Source organism: Musca domestica, unplaced genomic scaffold (genome assembly GCF_030504385.1).
Source record: "Musca domestica strain aabys unplaced genomic scaffold, Musca_domestica.polishedcontigs.V.1.1 12, whole genome shotgun sequence".
NCBI classification, from domain to species: domain Eukaryota; kingdom Metazoa; phylum Arthropoda; class Insecta; order Diptera; family Muscidae; genus Musca; species Musca domestica.
In genome coordinates, this window is record NW_026712155.1 from 7,392,936 (window position 1) to 7,420,911 (window position 27,976).

Genomic DNA, 27,976 nt, shown 5'->3' on the forward strand with positions numbered 1-27,976 from the left:
TTTTTTAAAGTTCCTATATTATTGTGTGGATGTGTTTGTTCTATAACTGAAAAAGAGTAGTTAGGAATTGCTAGCTAGGACAAGGACTCTTTCAGGCCTATAACTACAACACCGAGAACTCAAGCGATATGAACTCTTCAAGGGCTATATCTAAAAAAACCGGGACCCCAAGGAATACAAATCTTTTAAGGTTATATCTAAAAATACGAAGAACCCTCTTCAAGGGTTTTGAGGATTTCCATTACTCTGTCTCACCTAGTAAAAGAAACTGCTTTGCCGGGATTTTTTCACTTGCCACCTTTGCGACTTTGTTCACACCACTGATCCCCATCCATCAAACGCCTTTCGCTTTTAATATCCTCATCACTGATTATCTTCTGTAACCAATCAATCTAGCGACTTTCGTCGTCAAAAAAAAAAAAAAAACACATAAAATTCAGATCCATATAATTTAATGTTTTAAGATTAATTCATTCAAATTTTGACCGATAAGCCCAATTTTGGCAGTCTCTTTTCAAAATTTCGGCCGGCATCTCACAATTAAATGCTTCAATATTGTCTCCCAATACATCAGTTTAGTATAGATTTGAGCTTTAACATAGTCCCATAAACTGTCTAAAATAGTTAAATCGCACCATATAGGCGGCCAATTGACCGATCACGAGCCTGAAATAAAATGTTCATCGAACTCGCTCTCAATAAGGAGATTTTTGACTGTGAAACAAAAAACGAAACGTGTTCAAACCAGCGTTGCCAGAACGATAGTGAAAATTTAAAAAAAAAATCGAAAACTACACCTTAAATGAAAACATTTATATGGGGCTATACGAAGTCGTGAACCTGCCTACGAAATTTTTTGTCATAGGTTGTAGTACCCTTTACGAACTTTAAATACGAAATTTGTAACAATTCCGGTGATTAATGTCGTAAAAATCATGAAAATACCAAGTATCGGGGGGCTATACGAACACGTGGACCTACATGGCCCTTTTCCCTCTTATGCTGTAGTATCCATTACAAACTTCGAATAACAAATTTGAAACAATTCCGGTAAATAATCTCGCTAAAATCATCAAAATACCGAATATCGGGAGGTACCGTTATATGGGGGCTATGGGATGACAAAAAAGACGAAATTTTTTGCCATAGGTTGTTGTATTCAATAATATCATGCAGTACGAAATTTGAAACGATGCCGGTAAATAATATCGCACAAATCATGAAAATACCGAATATCGGGAGGTACCGTTATATGGGTGCTATACGAATACTTGGACCGACATGGTCCATTTAGGAACTTAATCTGCCCACTGGTAAACTATGAATGTGTGCAAAATTTTAGCCTTCAATCTCAATTTGTTGGGAAGATAGCGTGATTACAACAGACAGACGGACGGACGGGCGTCGATAATTCGATTTAGAATTTTATGCTGATCCAGAATATATATACTTTGTGGGTTCTAACATCTGCATTTCGAGTAGTTACAAAGGGAATGACAAACTTAATATACCCTCCATAGTATGGTGGAGGGTATAAAAACTGAAAATTATTTTTAAATAAAAAACAAACGTTTAATTATCTTTTAGCTATGCAAATATTTAAGTCATCGATGATAAGCTTGTGTAGATTGCATTTGCCTCAGTTTCGCTGAACTTTGTGCATTTCCTTGCAAACAAATTGTCCACAGCTCGCGGTGGTCCAAGCAGAAACATATCTAAGCTGCTGGCGGCAATGACAACAACTTCTGCTGTTGGTAGCTTGGCCATATAATGTGATGGGGTTTTGTGACAAACGGAACCCAAGCCACCGACCACCCCCATTGGGGAATTGCAAGATTTGATTGAGTAACGATTTGCGATTTGCTGCGACTCAGTCAGCCAGTCAGTCAGTCAGCAACAAAAACAATGAAGAACGTGCACATGCCACTTCAGTTGAATGTCAAACAGTGGAATGCATTTTAAAATTTTCGCGAACGTAAACAGACAGCAGCGCAGCGTTGAGCTGGTGGCGGACAGGCGGCCAGCGAGTCAGATAGCAAGCAAGTTGGCTAGCTAGCTGGCTGGCTGGCTGGCTGGCAATATAGCCTACAAACCAGACACAATTTCAGTTTTTTTTTTCTACTGCAAAAGAAATGAATAAAAAGTGCATACAAATTAAATAAATAAGCGCGCTGACATGTACACAAAGACACACTCACACACACACATGTACAAGATATGTCACACAATCAAAAGACACAGACATTCGTTGATAACACAAAAGCACAAATTGCAACAAAAACAACAACGGCGACGACAACTTTTTATACTATTTAAAATAAATTTATAAAAACACAAAATAGACCTCAACAGTTTTCTAATATCAAAACAAACAAAAGTATCAACGAAAAAAGTTAATTTTGCATACATAGTAGATAGGTAGGAAGGTAGGTATCTTGGCCGATAGCGCCCCTACCTCCCCAATCCTGAGACTGAAGAAAGCAAACCAAATACCCACCTATATTGGGATGGAAATAAAAACAAACAGAGAAAATGGGAAGCAAGCGAGCAAAAAAACCAAAAAACTACGACAAAAATCTCAAACATGAAAACAAACATTCAGCAACATTTCTCACAGAAAGACACAACCTTCAAACTTGCCTCAAACAACTTGTTGTTGCAAACGAGTTGCAATGCAACGCGTTGAATGCATGCCCGGCAAAGCTGCAACACACAACCAAGTCCCTGCTCCTTGCCGCTGTGAAAACAACTTCCCCTGGACCAACATCATGGCAGGCATAAAGCCGGTCGGTCAGACAACCAACCACTCGACTACTCTCGTGACAACAATCATTTGCTTTTGTTTTCTTTACCCCGTTCTTTAACTCAAGAATAGAACAGCTCACCAACACTGTGGCAATGCAAATGAGGAAGTGACATAAGCAACAGCAACAACAACAACATTTACGAGAGACCTGCAAACACACTGGCTCCATAGTTCAACACACACACACGCACATACCCCAAACAAACATTAGTTCTCTCTTAAGCTATGCAAAACATTGAAATAATAAACTTTGCAGAAGCAATTTATGAACATTGTTGCCCAGTTTTTGTCTTGAGTACGTTTGGGGGATAGTGACCAAACGTGGACGGAACCAGGGCGAGATAATAAAACTGCAACAATGTTAAACGCCATAATTTTTTACATTTTTTTTTTAATTTTATTGAATGAAAGCAACAGGTTTCGGAAATAGCATTACATTTTTGAATTATTTCGATTTGTTTGATTTGTATGCCTTTGGCGCGAATTATGGCCTTCAGACGGCCAATGAAACCGTCACACGCTGCCCGAATATTGCTCTGCGGTATTTAGGTCCATTCCCGGCGAAGCGCTTGCTTGAGGTGATCGACACTTTGGTATTTGCTTTCCAAAATACTCCAGGCACAATAGTCCAACGGATTGGTATCCGGAGATTTTGGGGGCCATCGTGCGCTGGAAATGAAGCGAGGAACCTCATTTTGTAACCATTCTTGGGTGGCGGGTGCTGAGTGCGATGGTGCTGAGTCCTGTTGGAATGTCCAAGGTCTGAGGCCAAAATGTTTGCGTGTCCAAGGCTTTAATACACCCTCCAGAATATATTCGCGTTGATATTCGGCGTTTATTTTAATGCCACGGTCGATAAATACGAAAGGAGAGCGACCATCGGCTGTTATGGCGACTTACACCATAACCATGGCCAGCGCTTGAGTTCTGGTGGCCAACCTAAGGTGGACATTTTCAGTTGACCTCTTTGGCAAGTAAACACGATCATTTTGTTTGTTTACAAACTGTGGAACAACGAATGTTTTCTCATCACTTCCGGCCAAGCGAAGCAACTCTTTAGACTCTTTTGAGTCTATTTTCTTTCTGTTGCGGTTTAAGTCTTTGCACTTTTTGGAATTTCAATGGCTATACCCCGAGCTCATTTTTCAATATTTGCCGAATGGAATATTGCGCTATGCGACACGGGTTTCGATGAAGTCGCTTCTTTCCTTTTGGAACCATTTCTGCTGATGTTGCTGTTTTCTTCCGTCCACTTCCTTGACGTCGGGCTACGTTACCAGTATCACGGTAACAAGCGATGGTATGAGACACAAAAGATTTATTCACATTTAAATGCTGGAGTGCTCTAACGATAGCCACTTTTGGTTTTCCTGCCAAATATAAGGAAATCACACTATCACGCTTGAATTCCATCACGAATAACTTTTTTCTGGAAAATTCTCACCAAAATGCTTTTGTACGCTTGTAGACAAAATAATGAGCTGTCACTGGAATAATTTTAACATCTGTCGGACGTTTTCGTCTCACCCTGTACATGCTGTGACAGAACATTGTCTATATAGGTCAACGATTTTTATAGCACCAATATAACTGCATCTTCTCATATCTCAAAATCTCAGTTTCCAGCAGAATTACTTTATCCATGGTCCAAAAAAAATATTAAAACATTTTTTTGGAATATCCTTGTTTTTTTACCAGCAAGTCATTGAAAAATCTTCGGCCGGACCGAACTTTTGATACTCTCCACCTTCGGGTTAAGAAAACATTTTTATATAAACAAATCTGAATTCAAGTGGTTCCACTTTAAACTTCATACACCAGTTAGACCATTTGAATTATGCTGTTAAACTTTTTCATAAACCATAAGGTGGGTGAGGCCGTTATATGGGCCCATAACAACGCGGGTGCCTATATAGACAAACATATCCTGGGTAAATGTCACTAAGATTATCAAAAACACCGAATATCGGTGAGTACCGTTATATGTGTATATAGGAAAAATGAACATATTCTTCCACCTCAAACTACCGAATAACGGGAGGAGTCGTTATATGGCGGATATATCAAAACGTGGACCTATTTTAATACAAACCATTCTAGAAAAAAATACAAATTGTTGTGCCACTTTTTAAAGTTCTACGTCAAATGCTGTGAGCTGAATCGTGATTTCAACAGCCGGACATCTTTAAATCACTTAGAACTTTAAGCTGATCAATTGAGAGGGCATAAAAAGATTACTGTTAAAGAAATATCTCCCTTTTTACACTAGGTAGCTCGCTATTCTCTTATATTGTAAAAACGCTTATCCGGTAATGATTGAAATATGGGAAAGTGCAAAGTTGATTTTTTTAATTTAAGAGTGTTTATGGTGTGGGAACAAGTAGAAGAGGGGCAGATATTGCCCAACTTCTAAATTCATCTATGTTTGCAAAAATTATCACTATATATTAAATTTGAATTAGATATTACACTGATTTATGGACAGACAGATGGGCGAACATACGGACTTGGCGTGGTGGACCCCGATTTCATGAAAACGATTTCGTAAAAGTAGGCCTGGTATCTGAAACCTTTCTTTCCATAAGGCACATTTTAGTCTTACCATTTGATGTATGTACTCTGTAGATGAAAGACTGAGGGTAGCCCTACTTGTACTCTTCCATCCATGCAACGAAGGGAATTGCTAATTTGGGTATTTTTATACCATTCCTTAAATATAATGCATGGCAGCCCTACCGAAACACACACAACACACTCTTGCATGTACAACATTGTATGTTCGAGAGTTCAACTGAGATTATTCTGTGGGTCGTCGCTGTGTGTTTCTGCCAGAGAACAACGGCAAAATGCACTATAAACGGCTGCAGCGAATTGAAGGATGATAGAGAGGACTGGGCACCAGTTCTGTGTGTTATGACAGCAGTAAACCGGTGGAGGATAGAGGGGGTCAAACTTACGTCAGTATGACGATGATGACAGCTAAGCTGGGCTGGTGGCTGCATGCACATCATACAACTGCATGCAGTTATGCATGTTTTGTTGTTGGTGTTTTTTTTCGCAAAAAAGGGGAAATGCATGAAAAAGAAAGGTAATTTGAGAAGAGTGCCAACACTATGTGCTGTCACTTATATACTTGACGTACATAACTGCACACACACACACTCGCACTTATGTGATGGGTATTTAGTAAAAGGCATAGGCTCAGAAGACGTCAGAGCGCACAAGCTGCTCATGCAACCAATCCAATAAAAATTGAGACTCTCCGAATCCTTGCCACAGCTATCCTCCAGCAGCCATTGCCAAATAAGAAAAGGGAACCACAACAACGGCAACAGCAACAACTGCAGAGAAAAACTGCAACAATAGTGCGCGCCAGTTACTCCGTCACTGGTTGACTGCATGTTTGGTCTGGTCTGGCTGTCAGCCTGTATGCCTGCTCACCTGCCCGCCTTACCCAATGTGTAAAGAAGTGTGGCGTGAAGAAAAAAAGCAAAATAAGCAAGCCCTAGGCTCCACACTACCACCGACCGTGTGTCTGTCGTATGCACCGGCGAGCAAGCACCAATGCAGCTCCGGCTCCGTCCAGTTCAGTCAGTGTGCATTGGCAAGCCCTGAGTGCTGGTACGCGATTTCAGGCTCGAAGCGAAACATACGATTTCCGATTTTCTCCTCTATGGCACTGATTTGATTTTTTAAGTGGCCGACGACGACAACGACGTGTTTTTCTCTCAAAGTGCAAAGCAAAAAGAACAAAAGAAAAAAAATAATAATAAAACAAAAGGGAAATAAGAAAACAAATAAAACGACGAGAATAAGAAGAAAAAGAAAAAAGTAACCGCGCTTTTTGCGTTTTCAAATTTACTACATTTGTCGTAGGTTAAAAAAAAAATTAAACAAATATTCAATGGTGTTGGAGGAATCTAAATCTATGAGGAAAAAAATTAAACACTAGCAAATAAAACAAAAACAATTGCAACGGAAAAATAACAACAACAACAACAATCCAAATACGCCACCACAGTCACAAGATTGTCAAACCAGCGCAACAAATGCAAAAATATTTTGTTTAGAAATACAAAAAAAAAAAAAAACAACCCAACCTGCCGGACAAAAAACAAGCGGCTGTCATACCGATAGAGACCGGCATAAAAACAAATTCGAAGGTGTGTTACCAGATTAATAAAAATGTATATGCAGTGTGATTAATGGAGGATCTTACTAGAGCTTTTTATACCCTCCACCATAGTATGGAGGGTATATTAAGTTTGTCATTCCGTTTGTAACACCTGGAAATATACATTTTGGACCCCACAAAGTGTATATATTCTCAAACAGCATAAAATTCTACGTCGATTTAGGGATGTCCGTCTGTGGAAATCACTGTAGCTTCCGAACGAAATGAAGTAGGTTGCTAAAATTTTACTCAAATGTATATTATGTCTGCAGGACTTATGGTATTGAAAATGGGCAATGTAGGACCACGTTTTGGTATAGCCCCCATATAACGGTACCTCCCTATATTCGGTATTTTGATGATTTTAGCGACATTATTCATGGGAATTGTTTCAAATTTGGTTTTGAAGTTCGTTATGGGAACTACAGTCTGTGACAGAAAATTGTCTGTGCGGGTCCAGGTCTTTGTATAGGCCCCATATATCAGTACCTCCCTATATTCGGTATTTGGACGATCTTAGGTATAATACCCACCGAAATTGTTTGAGATGTGGTATTTGAATTTCGTAATGGATGCTACAGCCTGTGACAGAAAATTGTCTATGCTGGTCCAGGTCTTCGCACAGCTCCAATTTAACGGCTTTAACGGCTTATGACAAACAATGCCTATGTACGTCCACGTCGTATAGACCCAAATATAACGGCTATATTCGGTATTTTTAAAATTTTAACCGAATTTTTTAAGGATTTTATTTTTTGAAAATTTCCAAATTCGTTGCAAATGGTGGAGGGTATTAAAAGTTCGGCCCGGCCGAACTGCTTTTTAACTTGTTTTTTTTTTTTTTTTGGGACATTTCTTTCGTACATCCCGAATTTGTCTGTTTTACGGGTAACAGGTTCATATCTAATGACTGTTAATGAAAAGTTTGTTTTGAAATTTCGGGAAGATTGTTGAACTTAGTGGGATGTGATTGTCGATTCATAAAAATAATATTTGGACTTATATTCAATACTAGCTGATTCGGCAAACGTTGTCTTGCCTTATAATTTCTTAATAGAATTATTTGTGATATATTGATGTTACTTTCTAAAGCAAAATATTTATGGAATTGCAATAAAGATGGGTTTCGAGTTCACCTTTCCCCTCAAGAAAACATTAATCCCTACTACTAATTATTTTCGGAGTTTTGGATAATACTGAATATTTCGATATATTTGATATATTGATTTATTAACTTTGCTTTCTAAAGCAATTAATTCCAAATCGTCTCGATTCATTTTGTCGGACCTGAGGTTGTATTTGTTAAGCACGAACCTGTACAAATGTGAAAATATGGGTGAGGTAATAGATAAAGCGGACCGAAGTATTCCATTTTCATACTTCATCTAATACAGATAAAAATATTGGTATCTATGTGCAAAATTTGGAGGAAATCGCACATTTATATCCAATTTTATGCAAAGTCATAATTTTCAATAAATAACATATTCTTATCAGATTTCTGGTTAAGAGCAATATTTAAATATAGGAAGATGTAAAGAATCGCCGATATCTTTCACAAGTTATGACATACATAAGTATTGGAAATTGTGACCCTTTGTGGGTGAGTTACCTGATGTAGTGGACCGATATCCTTAATTTTTGCACCTGACCTAGCACATATGCAAATATTAAGATGTGCAAAGTTGGAGCAAAATCGCATTGTCCATTCTCTATCTGTGCAGTAAAATATTTTCTTTGAAAATTTCGATCTTTTGTGGGGGAGTAGACCGATATATTCCATTTTTATAACAGATCTTGTTTTAATAGAAATATTGAGATGTGCCAAGTCTGAATTGAATCGGATGTTAATTTCTGGTCTTATGAGCTTCATGAATATTCAAAATTTTGACGCTTTGTGGAGAAGGCACCAAAAGGAATGGACCGATACATCCTTATTTCACACCAGACATTGGCTCAATTGAAATATTTTGATGTGTATAATTGAAGAGAACGGATGCTCAGTTCGGATTTTATGATCGTTTTGGCTATTCAAAATTTTGACCCTTTGTTGGGGGGGGGGGGGGGGGGCGGGTATCCGAAGGAGGGGACCGATATATTCCATCTTCACACCAGACCTTGGGTTAATAAAAATATTGTGATGTGTGTAATTTGAAGACAATCGTAAACTAACATCACATTTAATAAGAGTTATAATTGTTCAAAAATTTGACCCTCAATGGAGTTGACCGATATTGTTAATTTTTGCACCTGTCCAAGCACAGATGCATATATTAGGATGTGCATTGTCCATTTTCTTTCTGTGCAGTAAAGTCTTTTCTTTGAAAATTTCGACGTTTTTTGGAGGAGGTACCAGAAGGAGTGGGTCGATATTGCCCATCTCCGCAGTCGATCTTAGTTTAACAATAATATTTCGATGTACCAAGTTTAGCCCAAATCGGATACTCGAGAGTTATCTATGTTAGCCCATTCCCGTCGAAGCGCTTGCTTGAGGTGATCGACACTTTGGTATTTTTTAGTGCCAACCTTGCTTTCTAAACTACTCCATACACAATAGTCCAACGGATTGGTATCCGGAGATTTTGGTGGCCATTGTGAGCTGGAAATGAAGCGAGGAACATAATTTTGTAACCATTCTTGGATGGCGCGAGCTGAGTGCGTTGGTGCTGAGTCCTGATGGAATGTCCAAGGTCTGCGGTCAAAATGTTTGCGTGTCCAAGGCTCTAATACACCCTCCAGAATATTTTAATATTCGGCATTTATTCGGTCGATTAATACGAGCGGAGAGTGACCATCGGCTGTTATGGCGGCCCACACTATCACCATGGCTGGCGCTTGAGTTCTGGTGGCCAACCGAAGGTGCACATTTTCAGCTGACCTCTTTGGCAAATAAACACGATTATTTGGTTTGTTTACAAACTGCCAGGCAACGAATGTTTTCTCTTTGGAGAAAACCAAATTCGGCAATTCACCACTTTCGGCCAAACAAAGTAACTCTTTAGGTCTTTTAAGTCTATTTTCTTTCCGTTGCGGTGTAAGTTCTTGCACTTTTTGGAATTTCAATGGCTTTACCCCGAGCTCATTTTTCAATATTTGCCGAATGGAACATTGCGATATGTTCAGCTCACTAGTTATTGTTCGGCCACTGCGACGGGGGTTTCCATCAAGAAGCTTCTTTACTTTTCGAACCATTTCAGCTGATGTTGCTGTTTTCTTCCGTCCACTTCCTTGACGTTGAGCTATGCTACTAGTAACACGGTAACGAGCAATGGTACGAGGCACAAAAGATTCATTCACATTTAAATGATGGAGTGATCTAACGATGGCCACTTGTGGTTTTCCAGCCAAATATAGAGAAATCACACTATCACGCTTTAATTTCATCACAAATTACTTTTTTTCTGGAAAAATTTTCACACAAATGCTTTTGTACGTTTGTAAACAATATAATGAGCTGTCACTGGAATAATTTTAACAGCTGTCGGACTAGTGGCTTAGACATAACAGCAGTCTGAAGTTGGTTGAAGTTATTACATCTCACCCTGTATTAAATGAAGACTTGGAAATATTTTTTTTATTGCGAAAAACCGGCGTACTTTCCAACCAAATCTGTTTTACTTAGAGGTTTCAGGTTATCCCGCATTTGCGGTATCTCAGTAGTAGTTTCTCAATTCTCAAACGACCATGATCACATCGATTCGAAATATGCTGTAGCGAATTTCATAAAATCACAGAGGTGCCAAAAACCGTTATGTCCCCGAAGAGGCACTCTAGAGCCAGATATCTGTAGGTACAAATATAACCCTATGTATTTTGGTTGTTTTGACCAGATATTTAAACCTAGTTCTATATTTTATATTGCAGGCATTGCACATATGTTTGTGAGTGGATAATCATGAATATGTTGTATTTCATGCTAAGCACAGACTTCCTTGTTTTTTTTTTTGAGACTTGCTCATCGCTGCGATTGCTCGAAGAGTACTCGTTTTTTTATGAAGATTACTCTCCACTCTTTTGTTTTGTGCTCTCGAGGTGTTTCTGTTTGAACAATTGGGTAAGAGTGTGGGAGTCGAAATACTCGATTTTATTCTCAGAGTAAACTTGTGTATCTAAGAGTGAAATTGAGTGAATGAATCGATTTCTTTGCTGATTTATGTAAAAGCAAAAAGGTTGAGAGTAGAGGGGGAGGAAGCTCGCTCCAATTAGAGTGGGAAACCCCGATCATACCATGGTACAATAAAAAGATAAGGTAGAGCTGCCAGCTGATTACAATTGTTTTCTAAGTGTGCCAGACTTCTGTCAATTTTGTGTATGTATTTATGGTTTGAAAAATAAAAACAAAATATTTTCAAAATCAATGATAGGAAGAAACAAACCAAAATTGCCACGGAATCGAAAGATTGAACATTCAGACATTTCATTCATCTTTCGCGCTAATCGATGCATTTGAAAAATAACCAAAAAATATCAAATAAATGAAAACATTTTGAATAATTCTGACAGGAAGCGGGCATAGCCTCAGGGCTGTATTTCTGTAGTTTTACGAAGCTTTTTTTCCTCCTTATTGTACCATGGAGCATACATACTATTTTATTCTATGTCGGTCGAATAAAATCGAAAATGCTTTGCTCGTCTCTTTCAAATATCTGGTTTGATGTACATAACCAGAAATGGGAAAAACATTGGGAAAACGCGTATGTACGACATTCCTACAATGATCAGTGATCCTTGAAAAAACGTTCTTATTGTCATTGTCGTTGACTATTTTCTTCTTTTCTTCACCCCCTGATAATTCTAAAAATATCGAATTAATCGCTTTTAAATCCCATTGATCTTAATCCCCCATCTCCTCACACACAATATGGCAACCTCCGGTCGTTGGGGTAGGCGCATGCAGGCTGTGCATCAAACACCACGATCACACTGGGTTCGTTTGTAATTTGTTGGGCCTGTCTGTTTGGTGTTTGAACATGGGGTTGGTTGTGTTTGCTGATGCGGTTGTTCGTTCGATGGCCGAATGGATGGATGAATGGGGCAGGCGAAACGGAAGACGGACTGGTTGCGGTGGTTGGTGGTGATAGTGGCACTGCATGTGCCTATTTTCCCTCTATGCAGTTGTTGTTGCTGTTGGCTTTTTTTATTATGATACTTTGTTGCGCGTGTTTCATTTGTATTGACATTGTTGTTATTGGTGTACTGAGTGTACTACAACTACAACTACCACCACAACAACAACAACAACTATTATTATTCTTGCCTATTTAAGAAAAACTAATGCCATTGGGGAATGCGGTGTTTGGTTGAATGTTTGTTGCACTCAGTGCCAGTGGTGGCCAAACAAAGGAGGGGGGAGGTGGGGATCTACAGGGGAACTTATGGGGGGTTTGCTACACCTGAAAAGAAAAGCCAAAGGAAGACTGAAATACAAAAATAAAACAAAGTGACAGCAATGGCAGATGCAGCAACAACAACGCCAACAACCAACGACAGCAAGAAAATCAGCAACAATCTTCTCTCAACTAGGCAAGGCAACCAGCCACAAGTTGGATCTTGTTGGCAACGTTTACCGCACCACAACGGCGGCGATGCGGCGAAGTCGTATTTTTTTGCAAAAAAAAAAAAATGTATTTTTTTTACACAGCCAATGCAAGGCAGCAGAGTCTGTCAGTCAGTCAAGTCAGTTCGTTGGTTTCCAACAAAAAATACGGTTGTAAAGTGTTGTCGAAGACTGTGGCGCGCATTGCGGATCCATGAAATACAAAGTTTAGAAGACACAACACAAACAACAAGACGAAGTGCCGCCGACCTCTACCATTCATCTGTGGAAGAAGGCGCATCTTTCGGCATCGACATCATCATCATCCTGTTTGCGCTCTCACTCAGTTACGCTCTCGCGCTCGGTCTCTTCTTTTGGGGGTTTGATGGCCCATTGTGCGTAAACCTTTTTTTTCTTTCGGTTAATGGTCAAGGGTGCGTATGTGTGTTAGTGCGTGCGTACGTGCGTATGCTGGAAATGCGTATTCGTTCATAGGGCCAGTTGCCTTTTGAAGCGTTGGGATGTTGATGAAAAAATCTTAGTTCGAATATTTTTTATTTTTTCCGGGTCTGTTTCTTTTTGTTCGTCGATCATTAACATACCGCGCTCATAAGTGTGGAGTATCGTCTTGATCTCTTGGTGTCGATCTTCAGTCCGTTCGTCCGTTCGTTCGATCAATGCCAATGGAATTTTGGTGACATTTTTTCGGATCCCACAAAGTGACACAATGCAGTACGATTGTAAAAAAATCGAGAAAAAATTAATTTAATAAAAAAATCAAATCTGCAATCCATAAATGAATGAAAATAAGAGCAAAAAAAAAAAAAAAAATTTATAAAAACCACATTGCGTCGGCTTTTTATTTTTAACAACAAAATTCAACAAAGAAAAGTGTGTGCGTAGAAATCAAACAGCAAAAAACACATTTATTACCCATTTAAAAATAAAAACTAAATAAGCCGGCGGATTTTTGAAATAAATAAAAATCAACTATGAAGCCGTTTATCTTAACTACAAAATAAATAATATAGTTTATATGTTGTTATTTAATAAAAATTTGTGGTTGTAAATTGGCATTAAATCAATGAAAAAATTATTATGAAATGTTTATAAAAAATAATAACAAAAAATTGTCAATTGGGCAAAAATAATTGTGGAATTGCATAAATGAATGCTATGTAAATAAAAAATAAAAACTATACAAAAAATTAAATTTGGAAGTTTTTTTTAAATAAATCGTAAACAAGTTTTGTAAAAAAAATTCACTAATTTGAATAAAAAATATAAATATAAAATAAAAATATAAAAACTATAAAATAAAAAAACAAATATTAAAACGATAGAAAGACTTCAATGCAAAGTATTTTTCAAAAATAAAATACCAATTCAATCCAAATATAAACTGTAAAATATAAACCGTAAAATCAAGTATAAACAAATTTAAAGATTTTTTTATACGACATAAGTAACAAATTTGTTTTTTTGTTTGAAAATAATATAAATATAAAAGTATGTAGGAAAAAGTTGCAAAAAAAAAAAAAAAAATTAAATTTATTTCACAAAACCAACCTCGAAAATAATAAGTATTTAAAACAAGATTTATTTTACCAAAAATAAAAAATAAAACAAGTCTTTATTTTTAATAGATAGGCGTGTAGAAAACAATAAAACTTAAAAATATAAAATAATGCAAAATTATTCAAATGTGAAAGATGTTTTGAATTTTTTGTGCAGAATTTAAATAATAAAATTAAATTAAAATAATCAAATTTTTACAAAAATAAAAGAAAACTCCAAAATAAAATATTTTGGAAAATTAAGGTGCAATTAAAAAACCAAGGTAAAAAAATATATAAAATATATAAAATAAATATAAAAATATATAACCACTTTATAATATTTCCTAAAAAGTGTGAACCAAATCTCTGAGAAAACAATTGTAAGAAGTGAATAAAATAATGTAAGTTTTTCATTTGGCGACGGATCAGTTATGAGATTGTGACATTAATAATTGAAGAAAATGAAAGAAGTGTCAAAAATTATCGTTACATGTTCCATATGGCAATGTCTCTAAATATGAATGCCAACTCTGTTGAAATTTGTAACCACAATCTTGAAAAATACCAAAAATTGCGGGATAAAACAATGTGAAGTCCACTCCAAAACCTGGATCTACTTTGATCAATTATTGCCAGGATCTGTTCTACCTATTGAGATTTTAGAAATACCAAAGATATGACCAGAAACTTCAAACATCTAGCATCGGTTTATGTCAAGCCTTAAAACTATGTCAAATCCGACGGTGATATTATTTGAGTGGCAATGATATGTACCCTCTGTGCCCATATGGCTAAGGGTATAAAAACCTTAATAATACGGTGCCTTCCTTATTATGAGGCCATGCTCAAACGTGGACCAATATTTTTTCTCCCAATTTTTATTGCTCTCCATAGAATTATCTGGCCCTGGTGTAAACAGACAGACGGACGGACGACGATCGGACATGGCTTAATCGATTCAAATCGAATTTTATGCAAAGATTTTTTAATTCTATACCCAACAGCTTTTTAGCTATTTTGATATGACAAAATAGAATCACTTTGAGGTCGTATAAACATGAGGTCGTATGACCCACGATTGTATCCAAATGGGTACAATCAATTATTAGTGGGAATGAAGAAAACATCCTCACACATATTTTTCAAAAAAATTTATTTTTGGTATAGATTCCCAAAATATCCATAAGGAATACAATTGATCCGACGGCCGTAGCGTTGTTTCAAATGGGAAGCCGAGTAAAAAATAATGTTAAAAATATATATAAAAAAATAAATAATCAATGCATCGTTTATGTATCATTTTAGCAAATAAAACATTGTGAAGAAATTAAAAAATACCAATAAAATTAAAACTAAAAAAATAACTTCCAAAAAAATATAAAATTTAGAAATTATAATAATTAAAAGGTAAAAAAACGGCAATTAATATATCGAAAAAAACTAGTGAAAAATTAAAAAAAAATATCTAACAAATATAAATCAATTTGTAAGTTCTAATGTGCTAAACAAAAACACATGTGCAAAATTCAGATACATAATATAATAGAAATAATAATAGAAATACAAATTTAAGAAACGGGAAACATTTAAAAAAAAAAATATTTTTAATAAGGTAATTAAAATATATTAAAATAATTTACCTTAAAAATAATCTTTTTGAAAGAAACAAGTAAAATTGTATCAGTCGACAGATGTACACCTCCAGCCTTGAGCTATTATTATTATTATTCAAACTGTTGGCCCCTTATGGGGGAGCTTCCGAAGCAGTTGACCAATATTAAAATTACAACGTGCCAGATTTGGACTATATCGACTACTTCCTTCACTTTATATGAGATATGTGAACATTTTTAGAAAATGTATAATGATGTAGAAAGTGAAATGAGATATAGCGGACCGAAGTATTCCATTTTCATACTTCATGTAATAGAGATGAAACATTGGTATAGGAAATCGAACATTTATATCCAATTTTATGCGAAATCATAAATTTCGATAAATTACATATTCATATCAGACTTCTGGTTAAGAGAAGTATTTAGATATAGCATGTTGTATAGAATCGCCGAGTGGTTTCGCAAGTTATGACAGATATCAATTGCAACTCTTCGTGGGTGAGGTACCAGAAGGAGCGGGCAGATCTTTACAACAGTTCTTGCGTTAGCAAAAATATTTGGATGTGCAAAATTTGGATGCTTATTTCGTTTCCTTTGGGGGTGTTGTTTTTCCAAATTTCAACCCTATGTGGGGGAGGTACCAAAAGAACTGATACGATCTCTACCATCTTTATAATAGATGTTGTCCTGATGGAAATATTGAGATTTACCAAGTCTGAATGGAATCGGATGTTAATTGCGTGCTTTTTTGCTTCATGGGTATTCAAAATTTTGACCTTTTGTGGGAGAGGTACCAGAAGTAGTGGTCCGATATATCCCATCTACACCCCAGACCTTGGGTTAAAAAAAAATATTGTGATGTGTGTAATTTGAAGAAAACCGAATGCTTATTTCGGATTTTATGATAGTTTTGGTTATTCAAAACCATATGTGGGGGTGGTACCAGAAGGAATGGTCCGATCTGTACAAGATCCTGTGTACAGATCCTGTGCGGTCGGAAATTTTGGAATGGAGAGATTTTGTTATATATGATGGTTCTAGGAATACGGGGATGTAGTTCATTTTCAATACCAATCATTCCAGGCATATTTCAAGACTTTACGTCAAATAATATGGGCAGTACCTTCATTTCAAATTGTTCTAATAATCACGGATATATATCTTTCTTTTTGGGGTCGATTTTTAGATGTGTTGCAGCTGGAATGCCACATTTATTATACCCTCCTTTCTTTGGTGGAGAGTAAGAAAATGGCCGATCTGATCAGGTACCTCCTGTATTACTTTTTAACATTTTTAACATTTATAGTTCTCATACCGACTAATTTTAACTTCGAACTTGGCAATTTTATACCCAAAGTAAATACAAGTCTATAGTGTAAGGAGGGGATACAGCGGTCGCTGTACTCAAAAAAAAAAAAAAAAAAAAAAAAAAAAAACAAAATAAAATAGAACTAGTAACATGGTAGCTAAGTTTTATGCCCTCCACTATTTGGAGGAAACTTGAAAAATTTCAAAAAAAAATAAAAAAAAAATTCCATCGGAAAATATCGCTCAAATGAAAACCGTTATATGGGGGCTATACGAAGACGAGGTCCTGCATAAGTAATTTGTATCATAGCCTCTAGTAAATGTTGCGAATTTTATATACGAAATTTCCTTCCGGTGAATAACGTCGCAAAAATCATCAAAATACCGAATATCGGGAGGAAACGTTATATAGGGGATATATGATATCGTGAACCTATTAGACAATTCTCTTTTAGGGCATAAAGTACTCACAATGAACTTCTTGTGAGAATTTTCAGACAATCCCATTGAAAAATTTGGCTGAAATCACCAAAATGCCGAATATCGGGGGAGTACCTTTATGTGGGGGCTATACGATACGTGGATCTATATAGACAATTCTCTTCTAGGGGATAAAGTACTCACAAGGAGTAACAAATTAAAAAGAGTATGTTCGGTCGGGCCGAACTTTGAATACCCTCCACCATTTGGAACGAGTTTGGAAATTTTACAAAAATAAAATCCGTTAAAAATTCTGTTAAAATCTTAAAAAATACCGAATAGACCCGTTATATTGGGGTCTCTACGACATGAACCTACATAGGCTTTGTTTGTCATAAGCCATTATCATATTCAAATTCTAAACTTGAAATAAACGGTGAATAATGTAGCTAAAAGCTTCAAAATACCGTATATATGGAGGTACCATTAGATCGGTGCTATACGAAGACCTGGACCTGCATAGACCATTTTCTGTCACAGGCTGTAGCATCCATTACGAACTTCAAATACGACATCTCAAACAATTTCGGTGTGTACTGTACTTAAAATCGTCAAAATACCGAATATAGGGAGGTACTGATATATGGGGCATATACGAAGACCTGAACCTGCATAAACAATTTTCTGTCCCAGACTGTAGTTCCCATTTCGAACTCTAAATACGTAATTTGAAACTACTCGGATGAATAATGACGCTAAAATCATCAAAATACCGAATATTGGGAGGTACCGAGCTATATGAAGACGTGGACCTGCCCAGACAATTTTCTGTCACAGGCTGTAGTACCCATTACGAACTTCAAATACAAAATTTGAAACACTTCTGGTGAATAATTTCGCCAAAATCATTATTATTTCGATGAGTTCCAAATGGAATGACGAACTTTATATACCCTCCATACTATGTATGGTGCAGGGTATAAAAAATACATGACTATTCTGATGTGACATTTCGATTAAACTCGTTATGAGTTTTGTTTACATAACTCAGCGTATTACCGATGTCATCATGATCACTCTCAAAAAAAAAAAAAAATAAAAAAAAGAATTCACTTTGAGAGACAGTTAAAGTTGCTGCAAAATGTCATTGATTTTCATCGATAGTCAGGCGATTAAATTTTAAATCCGATCACTCAATAAGTCAATACTTAAGAAGTTGCAGAAAAAATGCATTCAAATGCACCTTGGACCAGGGGGTATTAACATCAACAAAAAACATTGAAAAAAGGAAAAAAAAATCTGTCTTAAAAATCTGTCTAAAGAGGCTGGAATGTATGTTTGTTCGTTCTTTCGTTCTCTCTGCATTTTGTTTGCTCATGTTTGCTGGGGTGATTACAATAATAACTAAAAGCCAGGCAAAGTAAAGCTCGGCAAAAAAAAAATGTTCAACTCAAACTTAAACTCGAACTGAACCAAATTCAAAATGGTTGTTTGTTGGCGAAATTCGATATCACAGCCACTTCCATTTATTGTCGTTGCAACAGCTATGGAGAAGGCGACGACGAAGCAGAAGAAGAACAAGACGACAAACTAAGCTATGTTTATTCGCCTGCTTCTTAGCAGCCTCTCTGGACTATTGCCTAAGCCTTGATGACATCTTCTCGGGTTACATACAACAATGTATGTATGGATGGATGGCCTGCTAACTAGCTTGCTAGCTGCCTGGCTGAATGGCTGGCTGTTTGACTGAATGAGTGACAGAGTGTTGTAGAGGAGTCCACTGGCTGGACATTGATTGCCAACCGAACTTCTACAATTACTTTTGAAGCCGGTCAATTATTTGTCAACCAAAATTTGCTCCAATTTTTTATTTTTTTGTGAAAATTTCATTTGAATAGTTTTAATTGGAATCTGTCTGTTTTGTTTTCATTTTTTCTATAAACCCAAAACAAACGAACACGTTGACAAGAAATCACCAAAATCATTATCCTGGTTGACATTATTGTTCAGGTTTGTAAGGCACATACTGTCTCTTATTGTTTGAACATGATTTCGATTTCGTTTTTCCAAAAATTTGTTTGTTCTTGGGATTTTGAAAATAATTTAAAATGAGGCCAATTTTTGGCTTATTTTTAAGTAGTGTGAGAAACGGTCGAAGCCTACAGACATTCGCACAACGCCTGCCTTGGCTTAAATCCGCAAATTCTTGCAATTGACTGACATCTCAAAAGAATTTATTAATTGTTATCTGCCGAAAATCAGAACTCCTCTTTCTCCTTTGACAAAGAAATACACTCTCAGAAGCTCAACCAAAATATTTCACGTAAGTGAAGTTATTCACCGGAGTTGTTTCAAATTTCGTATTTGAGGTCTCTAATGGGTACTACAGCCTGTGACAGAAAACTATCAATGGAGGTCCAGGTCTTCGTATAGCCCCCACCATATCGGTACCTCTTTAATTCGGTAATTTGACGATTGTAGGTACAATATTCACCTGAATGGTCTCAAATTTCGGATTTGAAGTTCCTAACGGCTACTATAGGCTGTGTCAGAAAATTGTCTATGCAGGTCGAGGTCTTTATATAGCCCCCATATAACGGGACCTCCCTATATTCGGTATTTTGGTGAGTTTCGCTACATTATTCACCGGAATGGTTTCAAATTTCGGATTTGAAATTCTTAATGGGTACTACATCCTGTGACAGAAAATTGTCTATGCAAGTCCACGTCTTCGTATATAACGGTACCTCCCGATATTTGAGAATTTTTAACAAATTTTATTTTTTTTTTTTTTTTTTTTGAAAATTTCCAAATTCGTCCCAAATAGTGGAGCGTGTTAAAAGTTCGGCCCGGAAGAATTTACTGCTTTTTTACTTCTTTTAATTAAGAAAATATTTCAAAATTGAAACGTGGCCTCTGCTGTAACTTCGTTGCCATTGAGTGGAACATACCACCTGTGGTGCAGCATCATAACGGAATTAAGCACCGTTTAACGATGCATGTAAATAAGTAAATATGCAGCAATGTAGTCACCAACCTGTTAAGATGAAACTACAACAATTATGCCAAGGTAACATGAAAAGAAAATCCGGCATATTAAAAACCCTCTTATAATCTAAACATGATGTCGAGGACAAAAAAACGCAAAATTTTGCATTGATTTTTGATTCCAGTCACCGTTCGCAAAAAGATTAAAGACCTTGAATGATAAAAAAATTTAATCTTTTCCAAATGAATTGATATAGAACTCAAAAGTCCAGAAAAATGTTTGTAAGTAAATATTATGATAATATTATCTTTCTGTGAGACCTACTGTATTGGAAACCTGCAAAGCCATTGGAACAATGTTTAGCATTTTGGTTATCAAATAAGTTTTTCGTTGTAACCAAGAAAAACGCTTTCCCTCCTCACACAGTTGTTAAAGTTACCGAAGGCCTTAAAAATTACAAAAATCACGTTTTAACAGCTCATAAAGCATCCAAATCATGCCATATCTGGAGGATAGATAAATTAAATGTTCGTAATATGATGCAAGTTGAAAGGAAATGGTTGAGGTTGAGGCACTGCGAACGTCACACCAACACACTGGACAATGTAGCAAAACGAGAGAAAAAAACAAGCTCTTATTAATTAATACCGACTTTTAGTACTTGCAGGAGTTTGCCAAACTAAGCCTAGAACAAATGCGCGCATACAACATTTACACCATTTTCATTTTTAATACCATATTTGAACGGGAGATCTTTTAGGTGACATTTACGATTTGATTAACTATTTCTAATATTTTGGCGAAAGTTAGGTGAGTTGCGATAATGGGATGTATAATTGTATGTCTTCTGATATATATTATAGCTCCCGAATTCCATAAAAGACGAGGAAGTATTTGTGGTGATTAATCTATGATCTTTCTAATATTTAGGTCCGAGCTTAGATTTGCTCATTTGTACTCGCGAGTGAAACATATTCTTGGGCAGGAATGCGAGAAGAATAGAGAGTTAAGTCTTCACTCTTTTGATTTATTTGGTTAGCACTCTCAAGTGAGAGAGTGTCAAACAGTATCGAGAGCGAGTCTCAAAATGTCCGAAAGACAGTAAGAGTAAAATTTAGTAGACAAGTATTATCTACAACAACTCTGTTATATGCTTTGTGGGTACAAATTGGCGACAATGTTCTTCACGTGAGTTGAGTACACACACACTCCCAGAGTAGAATCTGCTCGATTTTGAAGGAATTGCATTCTCACTCGAAAACGAGCATAGTCTACTCGTTCTTATTCGAGTGGCATAAAAAATAATGTGCACACGATTTCAGTTCTCTCTCCGTGGCTGCAGAGGATATATGTTATAGGTCCGTTACAATAAATAGCAAAGCACCATATATTTTACATAATTGATAACGGCAGAGCTCAGAGCATTAAATAGTTCTCGGAACGGGAAGAATCTGCTCGATTTTTGACGGATTTTATTTTCACGAGCGAAAACGAGCAAACCCCACACGCTCTTATTCGAGTACCATAGATAAATAAAGTATTCATATTTTCTTTTGTTACTCGCAGAAATTCGATCTTGAATTGTAGTAAAACGTGAAACTCGCTCAGAAAATTGCTTGAAAATATGGTCGAATTAAAGGAAAAATAATAATTTTGTAATATTCCGAAAAGGTTTTCGATTCTATATACTTGTCCATTGAGCCATATTCGCCCGTCTGTATGTCCGTCAATCTAGCTTAGAAACGGTTGAAAACATTTCTCTCAAATGAAGGAAGGAACTGCTTCAAATTTCATATTTACAGAAAGCTACCTACACAGGTCCACATTTTCGTATATTACCCATATTGAGAGTAAGGCTCGAACCATTTCTGAAAAAGATATTTTTATATCCTCCACCATGCATAGTATGGAGGCTTTATCAAGTTCGTCTTTCCGTTTGTAAATCATCGAAATAATAATTTTAGACCCAAGATGGGCTTTATCGGTCCACGATATCGGTACCCCTGATATTCGACATTTTTATGATTTTTACCACATTTCCAATGCAATTGTCTGAAATTATACACAAGTTCTTCGTGACTGCTTTACTTCCTGAAAAAGAATTGTCTATACAGGTCCACGTATCATATATGCCCCCCGATACTGGGTATTTTGATGATATTAACCACATTTTTCAATGGAATTGCCTTAAAATCCACACAAGGAGTTCCCTCTGAGTACTGTATTCCCTGAAAGAGAATATATATGGGTCCACGATATCGTATATCCGACATATAACTTCACCTCCCGACATTCGGTATTTTAATGATTTTAGTCACATTTTTCAATGGAATTATCTGAAATTATACAAAAGGAGTTCTTTGTGAGTACTTTATACCCTGGAAGAGAATTGTCTATATAGGTACACGATATCGTATAGCCCCCATATAACGGTCCCACCCCCCATATTCGGTATTTTGATGATTTTAGCCACATTTTTCAACGGAATTGTCTAAATATCTACAAAGAGTTCCTTCTGAGTACGTTACCCCCGAAAGAGAAGTGTCTATAAATTTCCGCGATATCGTATATCCCCCATATAACTGTACCTCCCGACTTTTTGTAGTTTGATTTTTTTAGTCACATTTGTCCATGACATTGTCTGAAATTCTACAGAAGTGGTTTTCTGTGAGTAATTTACCCTCTGAAAGAGAATTTTCTATATAGGTCCACTATATATTATAGCCCCTATTGTAGCCAAATTTTTAATGGAATAGTCTGAAAATCCACACAAGGAGTTCCCTTTGAGTACTTTACCCCCTGGAAGAGAATTACCTATATAGGTCTACGTTTTACCCCACCCACATAACGCTTCCCCGAGATATTCGGTATTTCCAGGATTTTCGCAACATTATTCACTGGAATTGCGTCAAATTTCGTATTTGAAGTTCGAAATGGCTACTTCAACCTATGACGAAAAATTGTCTATGCAGGTCCACGCATTAGTATAGCACCCCCATACAACGATACCTACCATTATTCGGTATTTTGATGATATTAGCGACAGTTTTCACCGGAATTGCGTCAAATTTCGTATTTGAAGTTCGGAATCGTTACTACAGCCTATGACAAACAATTACTTATCCAGCACCACGTCTTCGAACAACGTCCCACATAAAGGGTTTTATTTGAGCGGTATTATTCAGGGTTTTTTTTTTAATTTTTTCAAGTTCCTTCCGAATGGTGGAGGGTATACGCTGCTTTTTTCATTCTTTTTGTTTATATATATTTTTTTATACCCTACACCACAAGGTGGTCAGGGTATTATGTCTTTATGCATTTGTTTGTAACAGGCAAAAGGAAACGAGATAAACCCATAGTTCCTTTTGATGATCTGCATGGAATCACATTCTGAGTCGATTTATGCATGTCCGTCCGTCTGTCCGTCCGTCCATGTATTTTTGGAAACAAAGTACAGTTCGCATTTATTGTCCGATTCAGATAAAATTTTGCACAAATCATTTGTTTGGCCCAAGGACGAACCCTATTGAAATTGAAAATATTCGGTCGAAACGTACGAAAATACGAAAATAAGTATGCCAAATTTGATCGAAATCGGTTCAGATATAGCTATAGCTCATCTATATTGTTCATCCGATTTGTTATTTTTGTCCTCCGCAGCCGTAATATGCACTCTGTAACAACAATATTTGGGGAAATATATTAAATACAGCTTAGAAATACATTTGCTAAATTTTTTTGAGATCGGTTCAGATTTGGATATAACTTCTATATATAACTTCGTCCGATTTACTTTTGATTGTGCACCAAACGTCTAATATTTGCCTATTTGGATGAAATTTGTTACTTACGACCGAATTGAGTCTAGAAGCTAGTATGTCAAATTTGTTGAAGATCGGTTCAGATATAGCTATAGCTCCCATATATACTGTTCATCCGATTTGTTATATTTGTTACCCACAGCCGTAATATGCACTCCGTAACAACGATATTCAGGGACATATATCAAATACAGCTCAGAAATATCTTTGCCAAATTTTATCGAGATCGGTTCCGATTTGGATATAGTTCCCATATATTATTTTATCCGATTTCAAATTAATTGTGCACCAAATTGGCAAATTATTTTATCCGATTTCAAATTAATTGTGCACCAAATGGGCAATACAATTCCGAATTTAAAAGATACAAATGCTTCGGCATATTTAGTCCTTTGAACTCCCAAAAAAACTTTTAATTGTTAGGCGCAGCTCTACTAAATTAGCAAAGTAGTGTAGGGTATCATAAAGTCGGCCCCGCCCGACTTTAAGACTTTCTTTACTGGTTTTTGTGTGACGACTTGCATGTGCTTCAGCAAACTCTACGCATAACTCAATATTTTTCAGGGCTTGTAAGAGTCAGTACTAGTAACTATAAAAGCGGCACACCCTAATTAGATGACTTTCTAAAAGAGTTTCCTTCATATATAGGTATTTTTCATGAGTGATTTGTGCCTTGACGAATTTTTGTTCAATGTTTAAATGAGTCTTATATTTTATTTATTTTTATTATCATTTTACTGACACATATAATAGATCCCTTTTCTTTTTTCCTTTGTGAAATGGTGTTTTACGATGTTGTTGTTTGCTCTGGATGTTCACAACTTTTGTCTTCTTAAACGGAATGAAAACTATGCCGTTTGTGCCTCACTATTTCTTTTTCCTTTTGACATTGCAACAAAGAACATGTTTGGTCAGTTTTCAGCAAATATTCTTTACAAGTTGTAGAACTCTCGACGATGATAACTGGTTTTGCATTAAAAAATAAAAATAAAAAAAAACGCTCAACACTCCATTTCCAACACGACTACGGCGATATTTCATTTCAGACAATCCATCAAAGATCTTTAACTCTTACATTTCTAATGTCCATTGATGGTTGGTTGGGGTAGGCCAGGCCAGGCCATGCCAACTGTTTGTCAGTAGCTTGAGAGGTTTGCCACTCTGTTGTTGCTACTTTTTTGTTTGGTGGAATGTTTGCACAGGAGCCACCCCCCTTCATCGACAACGTAACAAACATTGTTTATGGCGGAACGCAAAAAAATTCTACTCTACCTCAACAATGTATTTCCCGTTGCAAATAAGGCAATGTGAATAAAATTGAGCGACTTTTTGGTCTGTGGTTCGCAGTTGTGCGGGTCATGATTACAGTTTGATTTATGGAAATAATACATTATATTAATATTTTTTTATGAATAAATTTTATTGTAATTCATAAATGTGACACCATATTGATTTCGTTAATTGGAATATTGAAGAAAAACGTATCAAATATAAATAAGTTTCTATAATATGGAGGGCCGTCATTCTGTTTGTAATTCATTGAAATAATTACACAGGGCAACACAAAAAGTTATTGCAGAGAAAATCTAGCAGATTATGAAATTAGAGCTAAAAAAATATAAGTTTCGTATATAGGGGTTTTTAAATTTTACATTACAAAGTAACTCAAATTGAGGAGGGAAGGTTCCCCCCTCTATCAAATTTTTGGAAATGTTTGGGTTAAGATTCTCTGGAATCCATTTATTTTCGGTATATATTGTATTCTGCAATATTGCAGATAAAAATACGAGGAATATTTTGGTCGGACATTTTAACCCTCAAGCGAGTCAAAAAAGGGGTCTTTTTGGTCCTTTTTGGAAAATACGGTTAAAAATCCCCTTTAAACGGAATCGTATCAAGTGAAAATATTCCACAAAGATTATTTCTCATAAAATTCTACTGCAGATTCTATTAGACTTCAAGAGTCTAAATCTTACTAAAGAAACATTTTAGGGTTAAACCATATTTTATGTGTGTTTATGCAAAAATCTCCCAGAAAACGTCATTATAGAAGGGTAATGGCGAAGAAAAAAATGTTCCCCATCAACTTTCACTATGTGTCATCAATGGAAAGAAATCCATAAAATATTTGATTCGATTTTGCCAACAATTTTAGATTTATTAGAAAAGGGTTTTAGGGCTAACACCGTACTTCATGTGAATCTATGCAAAATTCTCCTACGCAGCAACATTTTAGAAGGATGGCATTAAAGACCAAAATATTCTTCATCAAATTTCACTATAAGTCACCAAAGAAAAGATGACTCGATTTCCACTGTATATCAAGAAAATATTTGCATCAATGTTTCCAAAAAAAAAAAAATAAATAAATAAATAAATAAATAAAAAAAAAATATTTCCTACTAATTTTGATTAAGTCTTCCTCGGCTTTTTTTGATTTTACGCCTGAAAGTGACATAAAATATCGTTTTAGGTAAAAGCTTTACAATGAAGAAATATTCTAGATAACATTTCAACATAAATCTCAAAATAACCTATTAATCTAGGGTCAATAGTTTTTAAGAAAATGACCTTCGAAACTGACGTACAACAAGAGAATATTATGTGTTTGCTGTTAATTTACCACGATTCCGATACAAGCCTAATTTCTCCCTTAATACTTCATTTTTTGGCAAAGTATCGAAGGAAGACTTATTCTAGATCCAATTTCATTGTGAGTCTCTGAACAAAAGAAATTTTAATATTCAATATTTACCATGAAAAAATATCATCGCTTTTTGTTAATAAAAATCCTTTTTTATTTCTAAATTGTAGCAATTTTCCCAAATTTGCTTCAAATGTTCTTAGAATTTTGCTGAAAAATCCAAGTGGACTTGATAGTAGTTAGTTTGTAGATCTTGTAGATCTAAGTCTAATGCAATAATATAGTTCTGGCCATATACAGAGTGAGATAAAAAACTGCAATAATGTCTAACGCCATAATTTTTAATTTTTTTTTTTAAATTTTTATGGAATGAGGGCAAAAATGATCGGAAATAGCATCAAATTTTAGAAAAAGTTTAGATTTGTTCGAATTGTCCAACTTTGGCACGAAGTATGGCATTTAAACGGCAAATGAAACCGTCACACGTTGCTCTGCGGTATTTTGGTCCATTCCCGGCGAAGCACTTGCTTGAGGTGGTTGACACTTTGGTATTTTTTAGTGCCAACCTTGCTTACCATATACTCCAGACACAATAGTCCAACGGATTGGTATCCGGAGATCCGGGATTTTGGTGGCCATTGTGCGCTGGAAATGAAGCGAGGAACCTCATTTTGTAACAATTCTTGGCTGGCGCGTGCTAAGTGCGATGGTGCTGAGTCCTGTTGGAATGTTCAAGGTCTGCGGCCAAACTGTTTGCGTGCCCAAGGCTTTAATATACCCTCCAGAATATTTTCGCCATAATATTCCGCATTTATTCTGATTTCACTGTCGATTAATACAAACAGAGAGCGACCATCGGTTGTTATGGCGGCCCATATCATCACTTGAGTTCTGGTGGCCAATCGAAGGTGCACATTTTCAGCTGACCTCTTTGGCAAGTAAGCACGATAATTTTCTTTGTTTACAAACTGCTGGACAACGAATGTTTTCTCATCGGGGAAAACAAAATTCGGCAGTTCACCAATTTCGGCCTAGCTAAGCAATTCTTAAGCTGTAAGCTGCGGTGTAAGTTCTTGCACTTTTTGGAATTTCAATGGCTTTAC

At 36.2% G+C, this 27,976-nt stretch overlaps 1 protein-coding gene across 9 annotated transcripts in view; it reads left to right on the top strand.

The window, feature by feature from the left end:
- Positions 1–27,976, top strand: part of LOC101895413 (protein doublesex) — a 289,473-nt gene that overhangs the window by 11,361 nt on the left and 250,136 nt on the right. For 2 of the 9 annotated variants that reach the window (XM_059118137.1, XM_005178102.4), the window contains exon 1: positions 6,199–6,969. The exons of 5 other annotated variants lie outside the window; for them this stretch is intronic. The gene's annotated coding sequence lies outside the window, so the exon portion shown is untranslated. Of the gene's footprint in view, positions 1–6,198; positions 6,970–7,004; positions 7,210–15,380; positions 15,688–27,976 lie in introns of those variants that run through there. 2 more of the 9 variants (XM_059118142.1, XM_059118141.1) reach the window with 2 other exon arrangements.